The sequence below is a fragment of the Pristiophorus japonicus genome, chromosome 10 (assembly GCF_044704955.1).
Source record: "Pristiophorus japonicus isolate sPriJap1 chromosome 10, sPriJap1.hap1, whole genome shotgun sequence".
Lineage (NCBI taxonomy): Eukaryota > Metazoa > Chordata > Chondrichthyes > Pristiophoridae > Pristiophorus > Pristiophorus japonicus.
In genome coordinates this window covers 29,121,519-29,134,402 of record NC_091986.1, presented here as the reverse complement: position 1 = coordinate 29,134,402, position 12,884 = coordinate 29,121,519, and positions in this window count along the sequence as shown.

Genomic DNA, 12,884 nt, shown 5'->3' with positions numbered 1-12,884 from the left:
AGAGAGGCTGGGGAGAGAGAGAGGGAGACTAGGGGGAGAGAGGGAAATAGAGACTGTGGCGAGAGAGTGAAATAGACTGGGGGGGAGAGAGAGGCTGGGGAGAGTGAGTGAGGAAGACAGCGAGGGGGGGGGGATGAGAAAGAGAGAGAGAAAGAGAGACTGGGGAAAGTGAGTGAAGAAGACGGGGGGCGGAATGAGTGAGAGAGAGAGACTGGGGGGGAGAAAGGGAATGAGAGACGGGGTAGAGTGAGAGAGAAAGAGAGAGCGAGAGAGAGAGAAAGAACGACTGGGGAGAGAGAGAGTGACTGGGAGAGGGGGGAAGAGTGAGAGAGACTGGAGGGGGTGTGGAGAGAGAGACTGAGGGGAGAGGCAGAGCGGTTGGGGAGAGATTGAGTGAGACTGGGGGGTGGGGGGAAGAGAGCGAGAGAGTGACTGGGGAGGGAGAAAGAAAGAAAGGCTGGGGAGAGAGAGTGAGAGAGACTGGTGGGGGGAGAGAATAGAGAGAGACTGGACAGAGATAGGGAGAGAGGGAGGGAGAGAGACTGGGGAGAGACAGGCAAAGAGAGACGGGGGGGAAGAGAGAGAAAGGGACTGAGAGGTGAGAGTGAGAGAGATGGGGAGAGAGTCAGAGAGACTAGGGGGAGAGAGGGAAATAGAGACAGGAGAGAGAAAGTGAAAGAGATTGGGGAGAGAGAGTGAAAGAGATTGGGGGGGAGAGAGAGGCTGGGGAAAGTGAGTGAAGGCGACTTGGGGGGGAAGAGAGAGAGGGGGGAACTGAGGGGTGAGAGTGAGAGAGATGGGGGAGAGAGTCAGAGAGACTAGTGGGGGAAAGGGAAATAGAGACTGGGGAGAGAGAGTGAAAGGGACTGCGGGGGGGGGAGAGAAAGGCTGGGGAGAGTGAGTAAGGGAGACTGGGGGGGTGGGGAGAGAGAGAGAGAGAGAGAGAGAGAGACTGGACGTAGAGAGAGAGAGAGAGAGATTGGGGCGAGAGAGTGTGAGAGACTTGAGAGAGAGAGTGAGTGAGACCGGGGGTGGGGGGGGAGGGAGAGCGAAAGAGTGACTGGGGAGGGAGAAAGAGAGGCTGGGGAGAGAGAGTGAGAGAGACTGGGGAGAGAGAGGGAGAGAGATTGGGCAGAGAGAGAGACTCGGGAAGGAGCGAGCGAGAGAGGCTGGAGAGGAAGAAAGAAAGACTGGTTGGAGAGTGAGAGATACTGGGGTGGGGGGGGGAGAGAGAGAGAAAGACTTGGGAGGGAGCGAGCAAGAACGGCTGGGGAGAGAGTGAGAGAGACTGGAGCGAGAGAGAGAGTGAGAGAGATTGGGGAGAGAGTGAAAGAGACTGGGGGGAGCTCGGCAAAATGGGATGTGGAAAGACAGAGAGAGAGAGTTGGGGGGGAGAGCGAGAGAGAGACTGGGAGAGAGTGAAAGAAACTGTGGAGAGCGAGAGGGAGAGAGACTGGGGGGAAAGAGTGAGAGAGACTGGGTGGGGGATTGGAGAGAGAGAGAGAGAGACAGAAAGATAGAAAGACTGGGGAGAGAGAGAGAGTGAATGGTGGGAGAGAGTAAGATAGACTGGGGGGAGAGAGAGTGTTATATATGTAAACTTTTATTTACTCTGTACAGCCACCAGAGGGCTCATCCTCTGGAGTCCCAAGGGATCCCATAATCCCTTGGGAGCACAGGTATTTAAGGAGGCCTCACAGTTTGGAGGGGCACTCTGGAGACCTGCAATAAAAGACTAAGGTGACACTTTACTTGACTCTTTCTCCATACATACCAACTGGCGACGAGATACAGATAGTGAACCCAAAGATGCAGAGAACAGTGGCATCCTGGAGAAATTCTCGGAGTGAGATGATTGGAAACTTTTGTGGAGCAACTCGACCAATACTTCCTGGCCAACGAGCTAGATGGGGAAGAGAACGTTGCCAAACGAAGGGCGATCCTCCTCACCATCTGTGGGACACAAACGTATGGTCTCATGAAGAATCTCCTCACTCCAGTGAAACACACGGAGAGATCGTACGATGATTTATGCACACTGGCCCGAGAGCATTTGAACCCGAAGGAAAGCGTTCTGATGGCGAGGTACCGGTTCTACACCTACAAAAGATCTGAAGGCCAGGAAGTGGCGAGTTATGTCACCGAGCTAAGACGCCTTGCAGGACATTGCGAATTTGAAGGACATTTGGAGCACATGCTCAGAGACTTTTTCGTCCTTGGCATTGGCCACAAAACCATACTTCGCAAACTTTTGACTGTAGAGACCCCAACCTTGAATAAGGCCATAGTGATAGCCCAGGCGTTCATTGCCATCAGTGACAATACTAAGCAAATCTCTCAGCACACAAGTGCTGCTACAAGTACTGTGAACAAAGTGATGTTGTTTTCAAATCACAACGTACAGGGCAGGTCACACATACCTGCAGCTGCACGTCCGCAGATATCTCAGAGTCCACCATCAAGGGTGATGAATGCAAGGCCATTAACACCTTGTTGGTGCTGCGGGGGTGATCATCGTTTCCATTCATGCCGATTCAAAGGATATGTTTGCAAGTGCTGTGGAACAACGGGACACCTCCAACGTATGTGCAGGCGAGCTGCTAATCCTGTTAAACCTGCAAACCACCATGTTGCAGAGGAGGATAGATCCACGGAGATCACGACGAACCAGAGCCTCAGGCCGAGGAGGCAGAGGTACATGGGGTGCACACATCCACCCCCAATAATGCTGAATGTTGAACTAAATGGACTCCCGGTGTCAATGGAACAGGACACAGGCGCGAGCCAGTCCATCATGGGCAAAAAGACTTTCGAAAGACTGTGTTGCAACAAGGCCTCAAGGCCAGTCTTAGCTCCAGTTTGCATGAAACTAAGAACTTACACGAAAGAATCGGCAGTGTTACTGTAAAGGTCTCCTACGATGAAGCAGTGCAAAAGCTACCACTCTAGCTGGTACCAGGCAATGATCCCACGCTGCTCGGCAGGAGCTGGCTGGGAAAGATTTGCTGGAACTGGGACAACGTCCGAGCGCTATCGCCTGCTGATGTCACTTCATGTGCCCAGGTCTTAAACAAGTTCCCTTCGTTGTTCAAACCAGACATTGGGAAATTCCAAGGAGCAAAAGTAAAGATCCACCTAATTCCGGGGGCGTGACCCATCCATCACAAGGCGAGAGCAGTACCGTATATGTTGAGAGAAAGGGTAGAGATCGAGCTAGATCGGCTGCAATGAGATGGGCATCATTTCACCGATCGAGTTCAACGAGTGGGCCAGCCCAATCGTTCCTGTCCTCAAGGGAGACGGCACCGTCAGAATCTGTGGCGATTACAAAGTAACTATCAATTGTTTCTCCCTGCAGGACCAATACCCACTACCAAAGGCCGACGACCTCTTTGCAACATGGGAGGAAAGACATTTACGAAGCTGGATCTGACTTCAGCCTACACGACGCAGGAACTGGAGGAATCATCGAAGGGCCTTGCCTGCATCAACATGCACAAAGGTCTTTTTATTTATAACAGAAGCCCGTTTGGAATTCGATCAGCGGCGGCAATATTCCAGAGAAACATGGAAAGTTTACTGAAGTCGGTCCCGCACACCATGGTCTTCCAGGACGACACCTTGGTCACAGGTCGGAACACAGCTGAGCTTCTGCAGAACTTGGAGGAGGTTCTTAGTCGAATCAATTGCGTGGGGCTCTGGTTAAAATGCTCAAAGCGCATTTTCTTGGTGCCTGAAGTGGAGTTCTTGGGAAGGAGGATTGCGGCGGACTGCACCGACGCCAAGATGGAGACAATCGAGAACGCACCGAGGCCACAGAACATGACGGAGCTGCGGTCGTTTCTGGGGCTCCTGAACAACTTTGGTAACTTCTTACTGAGTCTCAGCACACTGTTAGAACCACTGCATGTCCTTACTACGAAAAGGGGACGCATGGGTTTGGGGCAAAAGCCAAGAAAATGCCTTTGTAAAAGCGAGAAAATTGTTATGCTCAAACAAATTGCTTGTGATATATGACCCATGTAAGCGTTTGGTACGAGCATGTGATGTGTCGTCATATGGCGTCGGGTGTGTATTGCAACAAGCTAATGTTTTCGGGAAACTGCAACCGGTTGCTTATGCATCCAGGAGTCTGCCTAAGGCTGAGAGAGCCTACAGCATGATTGAGAAAGAAGTGTTAGCATGTGTCTATGGGGTAAAGAAAATGCATCAATACCGGTTTGGACTAAAATTCGAATTGGAAACTGACCATAAGCCACTTATATCCCTGTTTTCTGAGAGTAAAGGGATAAATACCAACGCATCGGCCCGCATCCAGAGATGGGTGCTCACGTTGTCCACATACAACTAAGCCAGCCGCCACAGGCCAGGCACAGAAAACTGCGCTGATGCTCTCAGTAGGCTGCCATTGCCCACCACGGAGGTGGAAATGGCGCAGCCCGCAGATTTAGCCATGGTTATGGAAGCATTTGAGAGTGAGCAATCACCCATCACTGCCAGGCAGATCAAAACCTGGACGAGCCAGGACCCCTTATTGTCCCTAGTCAAAAGCTGTGTGCTTCACGGGAACTGATCCAATGTCCCAGTGGAAATGCAGGAAGAGATAAAGCCGTTCCAGCGGCGCAAAGATGAAATGTCTATACAGGCAGACAGCCTTCTGTGGGGCAATCATGTAGTAGTTCCCAAGAAGGGCAGAGTCACCTTCATCAATGACCTCCACAGTGCCCACCCAGGCATCGTAATGACGAAAGCGATCCCACGTGTGGTGGCCCGGTATCAATGCGGACTTAGAGTCCTGCATTCACAGATGTTCGCAGTTAAGCAATGTACCCAGGGAGGCACCGCTAAGTTTATGGTCTTGGCTCTCCAAACCGTGGTCTAGGGTACACGGCGGCTATGCAGCCCCGTTCTTGGGTAAAATGTTCCTTGTGGTTGTAGATGCGTAATCCAAGTGGATTGAATGTGAGATAATGTCGGTTAGCATGTCCGCTGCTACTACTGAAAGCCCGCAGGCCATGTTGGCCACACACGGCCTACCCGATGTCCTGGTGAGCGACAACAGGCCATGCTTTACCAGCGCTGAGTTCAAAGAATTCATGACCCATAACAGGATCAAACATGTCACATTTGCCCCGTTTAAACCGGCGTCCAATGGTCAGGCAGAGAGAGCAGTGCAAACCATCAAGCAAGGCTTGAAGAGGGTAACTGAAGGCTCACTGCATACTTGCCTATCCCGAGTCCTGCTTAGCTACCGCAGGAGACCCCAGTCGCTCACTGGGATCCCACCTGCCGAACTGCTCATGAAAAGAGCACTTAAGCAAGGCTCTCGTTAGTTCACCCTGATCTACATGAACTGTGGAGAGCAGGCGGCTTCAACAAAGTACATACCATGATAGCGCAAATGTGTCACGCGAGATTGAAATCAATGATCCTGTATTTGTACTGAATTATGGACAAGGTGCCAAGTGGCTTCCCGGCACTGTCATGGCCAAAGAGGGGAGCAGGGTGTTTCGGGTCAAACTTTCAAATGGACTCATTCACCGGAAACACTTGGACCAAATCAAACTCAGATTCATGGACTATCCTGAGCAACCCACCTTGGACCCTACCTTTTTTGATCCCCCAACATACACACCAGTGGCAACCAGCACCACAGTTGACCACGAAGCAGAACCCATCATCCACAGCAGCCCAGCAGGTCCCAACACACCAGGCAGCCCAGCAAGGCCAGCTGCACAGCAGCCCAGCGAGGGCCCAACAAATGATTCAACAATATCAGCTTTCACACCGAGACGATCAACCAGGGCAAGAAGGGCCCCAGATCGACTCACATTGTAAATAGTTACACTATTGATTTTTGGAGGGAGTGTTGTTATATATGTAAACTTGTATTTACTCTATACAGCCACCAGAGGGCTCATCCCCTGGAGTCCCAAGGGATCTCATAATTCCTTGGGAGCACAGGTATTTAAGGAAGCCTCACAGGTTGGAGAGGCACTCTGGAAACCTGCAATAAAAGACTAAGGTCACACTTTACTTTGAGCTCACAGTGTTCAGTCTGACTCTTTCTCCATACATAACAGATAGAGAGACAGAGAGAGATAGACTGGGTGAGAGAGAGACAGAGAGGAGGAGACTGGGGCTAGAGAGAGACAGAGAGGGATAGACTGGGTGAGAGAGAGAGAGAGAGACTGGGGAGAGAGAGAGAGAGACTGGGGAGAGAGAGAGAGAGAGAGAGACTGGGGGTGCAGGGGGGGGGAGGGAAAGAGAAAGAGAGGGAGCGCCCCTGGGGGGTGGGGAGAGAGAGAGAGAGAGAGAGAGAGAAAAAGAGAGAAAAACTGGGGAGCGAGAGAGAAAGAAAGGCTAGAGAGGGAGAGTGAGAGAGACTGGTGGGGGGAGGGGGTGAGAGAGTGAGAGACTGGACAGGGAGAGAGAGGGACAGATACTGGCAGAAAGAGTGAGAGTGGAGAAGAGAGGCAAGGAGAGATGGGGGGAAGAGAGAGAGAGAGAGTGAGAGAGACTGGTGGGGGGGAGAGACTGCGAGAGTCTGGGGTGGAGAAAGTAAGATAGAGACGGGGAAGAGAGGGACAGAGTGAAAGAGACTGGAGGTGGTGAGTGAGAGGAAGATTGGGGAGAGAGCGAGGGGGGCTGGGGGGGAGAGAGAGAGAGAGAGAGACTGGGGGCTGGGGGGTGAAGAGTGAGAGAGAGAAAGACTGGGGAGGGAGAGAGTGACTAGGGGGAGAAAGTGAGATAGATTGCAGGGGGAGAGAGAGAGATAGACAGGGGAGAGAGAGAGAGAGAGAGAGAGAGAGAGCGAGACTGGGAGAGAGAGTGAGAAAGAGAGACTGGGAGAGAGAGGGAGAGAGAGAGACTGGGGAGAGAGAGGGAAAGAGACTGGGGGAAAGAGTGAGAGAGACTGGGTGGAGGTGGGGGGTGGGAGAGTGAGTGAGAGAGAGAGAGAGAGAGAGAGAGAGAGATAGAAAGACTGGGAAGAGAGAGAGACAGAGGGAGATAGTGTTATGTATGTTAACTGGGTTTTACCTGCCATCGGAGGGCGCGAGTGTCGGAGTCCTAATGGTCACTGGGATAGACAAGATTGAGGCAGAGAGGTTGTTTCCACTGGTCGGGGAGACTCGAACTAGGGGACGGAGGAGCCAATTTAAAACCGAGTTGAGAAAGAATTTCTTCTCCCAGAGGGTTGTGAATCTGTGGAATTCTCTGCCCAAGGAAGTAGTTGAGGCTAGCTCATTGAATGTCTTCAAATCACAGATAGATAGATTTTTAACCAATAAAGGAATTAAGGGTTATGGGGAGCGGGCAGCTAAGTGGAGCTGAGTCCACGGCCAGATCAGCCATGATCTTGTTGAATGGCGGAGCAGGCTCGAGGGGCTAGATGGCCTACTCCTGTTCCTAATTCTTATGTTCTTATGTTCTTATGTTCAGACACGTGCAAGCCATGTATATAATTTTGGCAGCCATGTTGAATCCTCACTTTGAGAATAAATAAACTGGAGTAAGGTCATGCCTGAACTAGCTCACCGTACTTGGCCTCGTGGAGTTATTCGATACTTAACAGATAGACTGGGTGAGAGAGAGAGAGGGAGACTGGGCATAGAGAGATACAAAGAGACTCAGGAGTGAGAGAGAGAGAGAGACTGGGGGAGAGAGAGTGAGAGAAAGACTGGGGAGGGAATGAGAAAGAGAGGTTGGGGAGAGAGAGTGAGAGAGGGTGGAAGATTGGGAGAGACTGTGGGGGGGGGGTGAGGGGAAAGAGAGAGACAGTGGGGAGAGAGAGAGAGAGAGAGAGAGAGGGAGACTGGCAGAGAGAGTGAAATAGTGAGGGGAGAGAGGCAAGGAGAGATGGGGGAAGAGAGAAAGAGATAGAGAGAGCCTGAGGGGAAAGAGTGAGAGAGACGAGGGTGGGGTGGGGGGAGAGAGTCTGGGGAGGGCGGGGGGAGAGAGTAAGAGAGAGACGTGGAAGAGAGGGACAGAGTGAAAGAGACTAAGGGTGGTGAGTGAGAGGGAGACTGGGGAGAGAGAGTGAGAGAGTGAGAGACCGGGAGCCTGGGCAGTGGGGTTGGGGGGGGGGGGGCGGGGAAGAGTGAGAGTGACCGGGGCGGGGGTGGGGGGGGAAGGGGGTGGGGAGAGAGAGAGAAAGGGAAAAAATGGGGAGGGAGAGTGTGACTAGGGGGAAGAGAGTGAAATAGATTGGGGGGAGAGAGACAGAGAGATAGACTGGGGGAGAAAGAGTGAGAGCGTTGGACCAGTTTTTCAAAGCTCATCTGGCTCATCAAAGACTGGCTTGCCCCTGTGTCGATCTCCATCAAAACTGAAACCCCGTTGATATCCACTTCTATCTTCCACGGGGAACTCTCGGTGGAGCAGGTATAAATTCCATACTCTTCTTCCAGGGGTTGAGCAGCTTCGTCTTCATCGGTATCAGAGCCCAGGTGATCGGCCAACTCTTCAGCGACACGGTGAGTAAAGCTTTTTCTGCACATTCTCTGATGGTGACCTTTCGCTTTGCAGCCTTTGCAGATATAGTCTTTGTAGTGTCACAGGTGGGCCCTGTGGTTTCCTCCGCAGCGCCAGCACCGGGCTAGCCGGTTGGCTCCATGTGGCGGACTCAGGGTTGCGGGACTCAGGGCAGCATTTCTGCCTTTGAAAGTCGCCATTCTGTTCACTGCCCTCGTTGGTTTAGAGTCCTAGGTGTGGGTCAACATTCATTTGGAGTCGCAGACTGAAATGATGAAGGCCTGGCTCACCTTGATTGCCTTCTGCAGGGTGGCTGTGATGTCCGCAGGGAGCAGTTTATGGAGGAGGCCCTCGTGGCCGATTCCAATAACAAAAATGTCCATTAGTGCTTTGGTGAGGTGGTCGCCAAAATCATATGGTGCAGCCAACCTCCTTAAATCTGCAGCATACTTAGCAATTTCTTGGCCTTCGGGCCGCCGGTGAGTGGAAAACCGGTGCCTGGCTGTGAGGATGCTCTCTTTGGGTTTCAATTGCTCTTATATTAAAGTTACAAGCTCCGCATAGCTCTTGGTTGTTGTCTTCGCTGGGGCTAGCAGGTCCCTGACGAGGCCATGGATAGTGGACCCACAACTATTGAGCAGGATGGCCTTGTGCTTGTTCATGAGTGTGGCTGGTGAGTCCTCATCCAGGTCTTTAGCGATGAAGAAGTGTTACAACCTTTCCATGAAGGGATTCCAATCTTCCCCATCGATGAATTGTTGGAAGTTGCTGAGATTCGATATGTTGTGCGTGGAATTCGTAATCTCGTCGCCAGTTATTGTGTATGTAGGCACTCTGTTAATGACTCCACGAGGCAGGGGTATGGCACGTGAACTGTACAGACTGTAGTCCTTTATTGCAGCTCCTAGAGTGAGGACACTAAGAAGTGAGCTCCCTTTTATACTGGGTTACCTGCAGTGTACAGATGACCCTTAGGTCTCCAGCAGCAGCACCCTCTGGTGTACAGGTAAGGTATATACAGGGTGAAGGTACTTTCAGGTCGAGTGTTGCAGTACATCAGTACATCATTGGCATGCAGACATAACAGGTGTAGTTGACATGGAGCTTGTTGCTGCAGGCTCCTCCAACCCCTCACTGTCGTCAGTGGAGAGGACACCCTGCAGCTCAATGGGTGAGATTCAGGGCTCCTCACCACCAGAAGGACGATCCACCGCTGACGCTGACGCCGGATCCGCACCTTGCCTCGGTGATGTTGCCTGTGACTGCGCTCTTGGCTGAGCTACAAAACATAAATGAGGTTATTAGAGGAGAAGGGGATATGAGGGTCACAGGGTGATTCAAACGCTACGCACAGCATATGCACGAGAACAGCATTATCGCTATCAAAATAAGCACAGTCATCACATTTAATGAACATAACCAAATTCTGCGTTACAATGATTTTCAAGAGCCCATCATTACACTTTCATCAATCATCTATCATATATTGTTCGGATATGAATGGCATCTATTGATTTTACATCACGCAATGGTGTATGATTTATTCACGTGTCATAACATCTGGTTCTGCTGCTGCATGCGTGGCCAACCGGGGGGTGGCTCCCCACGAGTGCCAGCGCCCGCTCCTAAAGGTCAGACAGCTCACACATCACTGGTGGGCCGCCAACCGTGCGCCACTGCTCGGCCCTATTCTTCAAAAGCTTCTTCTGCAAAAGGTAACAACAGCACGACATGGCATAAGATCATTGCATTAGATCATTGCTAGGTACAGAGACTGATACTACACATAACCGACTGATGTTATTATTATTATTATCATTATTAACCGAAACACATACACCATAAACGTAGGATTTGAGTAAACCATTCCCGGTCTAACTGCAACCAGATCTGAATGTATTTACTCATTACACTTACAATTCCAATTATATAAATATATAAGTAAATGTAAATAAGTTTAATACTTACTCTGCAAGGTAGACAAGGTAGTTCCAGTGCTTATGGCACTGGTTGCCCTCACGCACCTCATGCGTCATCGACGAGACCACCTCAGCGATCTCGACCCAAATTTTCTGGTAAACCTTAGGGGTGGGCGTCCCACGTCTACCCCGGGTCAATTGACCCTAACGTGACTCCACTTCCTGCAGGAGGGCAGCATTTGCCTCGTTGGAGAATCTCCTCGCTCGTTTTTGTCCTCCCAACTCCAATTCCTCTCCAATCTCACTGCCCTCACCAGCCTCCTCCCCCTCCACATCGTGTTCTCTTGCCTCCTCCATGCCTTCTATGTTATTTTTCTGGCCCAATATTTCTGTGTCAACAAACTAAATACTGCTCTAATTTATTAATACTCCTCACAAAAACCATTCCACACTCCCACAACAGACAAACAAACCACAAAGAGCCAGACAACAAACCCACACATGCTTTCTCTTCCTCTCTGCTCTCTCTCTCTCTCCTCTTCTGCGCATATATTGCTGACCCCTGACCTCCTGAAACGCGGGACAAGATCAGTGCTATGGCGTTGCTATGGACAGTGACATTTTACGACAGAAGAAAAAAAACACTGCTAACGCCCATTTCACATCGCGTCCACTAACGCCCATTTTATAAAGAGGGGATTTGAAAATGGGCGATAATCCGGCGATCTCAAAACATATAATAAACGGCAACGCTGGAAATAACGCCCATTTTTGGGCGATCTGCACAATAATGGAAAGTCTAGCCCATAGACTGAGGAGGGAGAGAGTGACTAGGGGGAGAAAGTGAGATAGATTGGGGAGAGAGAGAGAAAGAGAGAGATAGACTGGGGGAGTGAGAGAAAGGGAAACCGCAGAGAGAGAAAGGGAGAGATAGAGAGCGACTGGGGAGTGAGAGAGAGAGAGACTGGGTGGAGAGAGAGAGACTGGTGGGGGTGGAGGGGAGAGAGAGGGAGAGACTGGACACAGCGAGAGAGACTTGGGGAACAGAGTGAGAGAGTGGTGGGAGAGAGGCAAAGAGAGACTGAGGTGAGAGAGAGAGAGGGAGAGAAAGACTGGGGGAGGAGAGAGTGAGAGAGAGAGACGGGTAAGAGAGAGAGAGAGTGAAAGTGGGAGACTGGGGAGAGAGCGATGGAGACTGGGGAGAGAGCGAGGGAGACTGGGGAAAGAGTGAGATATACTGGGGGGGGAGACAGAGATTGGGGGAGAGAGAAAGAAAGAGAGGGAGACAGGGCGAGAGAGAGAGAGAGAGAGAGAGAGAAAGGCTGGGGGAGAGAGAGAGAGAGAAAGCGAGAAAGACTGCGGAGCGTGAGAAAGAGAGAGGCTGGGGAAAGAGTGAGAGAGATGCTGGGGAGAGTGAGCGAGGGAGATTGGGGGGAGAGTGAGAGAGGTTGGGGGGGAGAGAGTGAGAGATTGGGGGAGGAGAGAGTGAGGGAGAGATGGGGGAAGAGAGGAAAAGAGTGAAAGAGACTGGGGGTTGAAAGAGAGGCTGGAGGGAGAGAGACTGGGTGGGTGGGAGTGAGTGAGAGAGACCGGTGGGGGGTGGGTGGGGGAAGAGTGAGAGAGACTGGGGAGAGTGTGAGATACACTGGGCAGGGGAGGGAGAGAGAGAGAGATAGACTGGGGGAGAGACAGCGGGAAAGAGAAAGAGAGTGAGGCTGGGGAGAGAGAGAAAGACAGAGAGAGACTGCGGAGTGAGCGAGCCTGGGTGGAGAGAGAGATTGAGGGGAGAGAGTGAGAGAGACTGGGAGGGGTGTGCGGAAGAGATTGAGAGCGAGACGGTGGAAGAGAGGGAGATCGCCTGAGTTGAAGTCCTGGCATGGGTGAGTCGGTCGGATCATTGCTGCACTGCGGTGTGGCTGGTCTGATCGGACTGTCGGGCATGGTGGGTTCATCCTCGTGGTTGATCACGAGGTCGATTGCTGGTTGGGTGTGTGTAGGTGGATCATTGATGGTAATGTCCTCTTCAAACTATTCTTGATTGTCTGAACCGCAGTTTGGTCTGATCCAAGTGCTTTGTGCACGTTAGTCCATTCAAAAGTTTGACAACAAACACTCTATTCCCCTCCCCGCCAGGAAAACACACTTGCAGCATTTCAACTTGAGTCCCACTCTGTCCAGTCGCTTGAGAACTTCTTCCAGGTTGTGCAAGTGTTCGGTGGTGTTGCGGCCAGTGATCAAGATGTCATCTTGGAACACCACGGTGCGCAGAACCAATTTCAGCAAACTCTCCATGTTCCTCTGGAAGATGGCCGCCGCTGAACGAATCCCAATGGAGCATCTGTGGTATATGAACAGTCCTCTGTGTGAGTTGATGAACATCAATTTTTTCGAAGGTTCAGCCAGCTCCTGTGTCATGTAAGCAGCATCCAGCTTGGTGAACGACTTCCCCCTGCTAGCATTGCAAATAAGTCATCCGCTTTGGGTAGTGGA